Raw genomic sequence first — 6000 nt, 5'->3', positions numbered from 1 at the left:
AGTCTAACAGATACGTAGTTAGACGTGCCAGTCTAACAGATATGTAGTTAGACGTGTCAGTCTAACAGATACGTAGTTAGACGTGTCAGTCTAACAAATACGTAGTTAGACGTGCAAATCTAACAAATACGTAGTTAGACGTGCAAGTCTAACAGATACGTAGTTAGATGTGTCAGTCTAACAGATACGTAGTTAGTTGTGCAGTCTAACATATACGTAGTTAGACGTGTTAGTCTAACTCCTTCAGATTAGTCTGAAGTGATGTAAGGTTAGACGTTGCAGTCTAACTCCATTAGACGTGGTAGTCTAATGGGATGCGTAGTTAGACGTTACAGTCTAACTCCATTAGACGTGGTAGTCTAATGGATCTCTCTGATAGACATTGGCGTCTAACTCTATTAGACTTGGTAGTCTAATGGAGCACATCTAATGCCTCGCTTCAGCAGCCGTCTGAAGTTAGCATACGTCTACTCACGATCAACTAGTTGTACGCTACTCTTACTCCACTTTATCTTGTAGTTTAATACGCCAGCTACTTGCATCAAATGAATGAATGCCACGTACGCAAATATTCCTCCCACTACTTGTTCAGTACAAGACAGTTGCAAAAGGATATTCTGCACTACCATTCAGTACGGCCATGTTCCAGAAGCACAGAGCCTGTTGTACTCTGTCCTTTAGGCGGCCATCCTATGGACGCATGCCACATGTCCATATATAAGATTTGATAGAAGATTTGACCATTGGTGTCCTTCCACTATATTTAGCTGCTCAAGGACAACAGACAAATATGCCAGAAGAATTACAAATTACTCTATTCACATTACGAATTAGAAAATCACTCTTGCACTTACTAATTGTACATCATATTCAAGTTCAAGAAAGAGAATCAAAAACAATGTTTTAGCTGAGAGATATTCTTAATCATATTATAAGTTGAACAGAGTCTGTTCTGTTCAAAAGAGTGTTAGTTATTCAGTGAACTGTATTTGATTCAAGAAGTTTAGTGAATTCCTTCTGGTTGTTGGAAGAAGGAGTGACGTAGGAGAGTTAGCTCCGAACATCCATAAACATATTGTTGTGTTCTTTCCCTCTGTCTTTCATTATTCATTGGTTCAACGCTTCAAATCTAAATAAACAATTCCGCACATGAATCGTTTCTAGTGTTTATGAAGGTTTGCGAAAAATAGAAAGTGATATTAATCACTAACAGGATTTCTATCAATCCGTGTATCCAAAGTTGCTATCAATAATCAGACCCCTGTCTCTATTGATTACACCGATCCTATCACTCTGTTGAACAGAACAACCATTGTTCAACTTATAATATTCTTAACAATATTCTCACAACTAGATAGTAATTGATTCTTTCTCTCTTGAACTTGAGTGATAATAGAAATCAGTATGAACAAGTGCAAGTGAGTAGGCAAGTCAGTGATTCAGTAAATCGGTACGTAACTTGGTGATTCGTCCATTGTCCTTGAGCATCTATTTGTAGTAGGAGGACACCAACGGTTGAATCTTCTACATGGACACGTGGCAAGTGTCCATTGGAAGGCCTCCCATAGTACCAAAAATCAGCAGACTCTAAGCAAATGGATCGTGGTCGTACCGAACTGGTAGTGCGCCGAATATCCTCCGGATATTGTCTTGTACTGGACAAACCGTTGGAAGGACATTTGTGTATGTGGAGTTTGTTCATTTGATACAATTAGCTGGCTTGTCAGACTGCACAAGAGTGAGTGGAGAAGGAGTAGCAGACAACTAGTTGATCATGGTTAGACGTATGCTTTCTTCAGACAGCTGTTAAAGCAAGGTATTAGACGTGCTCCATTAGACCAAGTCTAAGGGAGTTAGACGTCATTGTCTAACTGCGCGTCCCAATAGACCAAGTCTAATGGAGTTAGACGTCCTCGTCTAACTACGTATCCCATTAGACCAAGTCTAATGGAGTTAGACGTACTCGTCTAACTACGCATCCCATTAGACCAAGTCTAATGGAGTTAGACGTCCTCATCTAACTACGCGTCCCATTAAACCAAGTCTAATGGAGTTAGACGTCCTCGTCTAACTACGCGTCCCATTCGACCAAGTCTAATGGAGTTATACGTCCTCTTCTAACTACGCGTCCCATTAGATAAAGTCTAATGGAGTTAGACGACCTCCTCTAACTATGTTTCCTATTAGACCAAGTCTAATGAAGTTAGACTACTACGTCTAACTACGTTTCCCATTAGACCAAGTCTAATGGAGTTAGACTACCACGTCTAACTTCGTCTAATTAGTCTGCTTAGATCACGTGTAAGTTAGCATAGTCTAATACACATGCACAAAACCAAATAGACAACTTAGCTTTATTCACAACTATACATCATCAAAATTCCGTTCTAAACATCATCAGAATTCTGTTGTTTAATGTTTCATTTTATAAGTTAATTATTTCTCACTTAATTAACTTTTTTCTTTACTTTGTTTTTACTTTTTCCCAACATATTTTATTATAAAAAATAAAATTATACTGTAGTCAAATCTTTTTTCTTAAATTTGAAATTTGTAATGTCTTATATTAATTAAATTAAATAATAAATCTTCAAGATTTATTTGACCAAATTTTAAATATTATTAATATACTTAATGCAATATTAATATCAAGTCTTTAGATAGTAATATTAATTGTTAATAGTATTTTGATGTAATAAGACATGTCAAATAATCAATTTATCTTTGGATGAATTAATTATTCACATAAATAAGACTTTATAATTATTACATGTTTACTATCACAAGTATTTATGTAATCCTGGTCACTTAATTATCCTTTTTGGCCAAATAATATAAGTACAAAAATTACACAATACTACCATTCAAAATTTTCTTGAATTAATTTCAACAAATATCATCACTTTGGTGATTATTTGTATCAATTAATACAATCCAAATAATGAACAATGATATCATCATTTTGAATTTAAATGTCATATTATTATATATAACTCAAATCAATAATATATAATTTATCAAGAAATGTAATTTATTTTATTATAAAAAATAAAATTATACTTTAATCAAATCTTTTTTTATTTTATTATAAAAAATAAAATTATACTTTAATAAAATTATAAACTTGTAATGTCTTATATTAATTAAATTAAATAAAAAACCAAATTTCAAAAATTCTTATGACCTAAACTTGTTCACTTAAGTTTCACTTTTATATTCACCTTAATTCCACTCTAATTTTTAAATAAAAATTGTATAATATAATCCAATTATTCATTAATTAAAGAGAAATAATTAGGTGAGGGAATTTGGTGAATGAATTTTGTGAGGGAATGACGTGGCATAATCTTATTCGCTAAAAAAATCAAATAATTTCTCTCATTTCTCTCTTTCCTCTCACTTTTACATTTTCCAACCAATGAAGGTGATGCACGTCATTCCCTCACCAAATTCCCTCACTAAATTCCCTCCCTCTATCACTCCTCATTTATTAATGATCATTAACCTTATCTATTAATCTTAAAATAAATGATAGAAGAAATTTTGTATTCATCTAAAATTTATATAAATATATATTGATTTTTATATATACCTAAAAATAAACATTATTCCTTAATTCCCTTTTAATTTATAATATATATTATATATTATATATTATATATTATATATTATATCAATCCCTTAATATTATTCTTAAAATCTAAATATAACGATAATCTAAATAAACATAAATATAAGAAACATTATTAAATAATTATTCCTGAATCTAAATATCCAAAAATCTATAACTTTTAACGAATCTAAATATTCATGAGAGAATCTGAATTTTCATAAATTTTAAAAACTTAACTGACATAATATAAATATCCATAAATAGGATAAATTATTCCATAATAATAATTGGATATTTAAACAAAAAAATCAATATATATATATATATATATATATATATATATATATATATAATATTATATTATATATTATATCAATTCAAAAAAATATACCTTAAATCTAAAAATTTAACGAGAATTAATATGCATAAATCTAGAAAACATTATTAATAATTATTTAACTATAAAATCTAAATATTCAAAAATTTATAAATTTTAACGAATATAAATATCATAAATCTATAATATAAATATATGAACTCAATGAGAATGAATCCATAAATCTATGAACATAAATCTATATACTTAATGAGAAGAATGAGAGAAGCTAAATTTCCATAAATCTTGAAACTTATAAATTTTCATACATGGGTAAAACCAAAAAAAAATCAAAAACAAAATATATATATATATATATATAAACATTCTTCCTTAATTCTCTCTTTAATATATTATATATTATATCAATCAAAAAAATATATTATATTTAGGAATCAGCAATAATCTTTAACCATTCCTCTTTAACAAGACTTAACCTTCATCTTTAACAAGACTTAACCCTTCCTCTTTAACACTAACAAGACTTAACCTTCCTCTTTAACAAAACTTAATATTCCTCTTTTGACGAGAGTATAAATTAAATCTAAACATCCATAAATCTTAATAACTTAATGAAAGAATATGAATTTCCATAAATCTTGAAACTTAATTGACATAATCTAATTACTAAATATTATATTAGAGAATTTAAATATTCATAAATCTTGAAAATATTATTAAATAATTATTTAACGGTTTCTCTATAACGAGACTTATAGACAAAATCTAAATATCCATACATTTATTTTAAATAATCTATAAATAAATTCATGCATATATATTTTGAAATATCCATAAATCTAGGATTCTTATATTTTATAATTGAAAAAAATATTTATAATTCAAATATATCTTAATCTATCGTCCATCTTCATGATAGATAACATCATAGAATTTAATATTAATTCAAAAGGATAGATAACATCATAGAATTTAATATTAATTCAAAATATATATATATGAATCTTGAAAGATATATATAAATATATATCTTCTTATATATATATTCTCACAATAATAAATTAGGGCGGTTAGAATTATCCTCAGATCTTAATTTAATAATTTAATGTGTGAGAAATTAAAATTTAAATGTGGCATGAGTACCTTAATTTGATTAATCATGAATCTTCTCTTTATTAGACTTTGCATAGATGACTCTTTCTTTAAACTTTCCTTATATGATATATGGAATGGTTCTTCCATTTGATTTGATGAGTACAGTTTCTCTCTCTTCTATTGATGGGGACTTAAAGGAGAATTGTCCATATTTCAAATATGGACCATTACCGTTACATATAATTAACATTAAGTTAGTTATTATATTTAGGTTATTTTTATTTCACAAAAAAATTAGAAATGCCACTTATATATCCTAACTTTATATTCATGACAAATACACTCATAATCCATAAACTTAATCACATTAGAACACATTATTTTGACTTATATTAAATATGATATTTGCACAATTATTTATTATACTAGTGACCCTAAAAATTCCAATAAAGGGTTTGTCCATAGAAAGTGATTCAGGGCCAAAGATCATGCCAAAAGACTAGTGAATGTTTAAGTTTTGTGAAAACTGAGAATGATAAAGATTAATAATACATCATTAAAAGATAATTTAAATGATATATATGGGGAGAGAGATTTTAATGATGTGTTTATTTTTTTCCTTTTTAGTATTAAAATTATTAATTATATATATATATAAATAAAATAAATATTTTTTATTAAATTTATAATGTTTCTATTTATATATATATTAAAAAATATATAAATTAGAAAACTAATTTAAAATTTTATTTAAGTAAATATGTTAAGTTTTAAAACGATTGATAAATTATTTTTGATTTATTTATTATTGGGAAGAATGACAATTTTATTTATAAAGTTGGATGAATGTGTTAAATTTGTTTATTAAGTTGTAAAATTTTATTTATATATATAAACTTGTAAAAAAGTGTCAAATTTATTTAACTTAACTAAATTTTCTAACGACGTTAAAATG

This window comes from Impatiens glandulifera, chromosome 7 (assembly GCF_907164915.1).
Source record: "Impatiens glandulifera chromosome 7, dImpGla2.1, whole genome shotgun sequence".
NCBI classification, from domain to species: domain Eukaryota; kingdom Viridiplantae; phylum Streptophyta; class Magnoliopsida; order Ericales; family Balsaminaceae; genus Impatiens; species Impatiens glandulifera.
Note: the sequence above shows the minus strand (reverse complement) of the source record.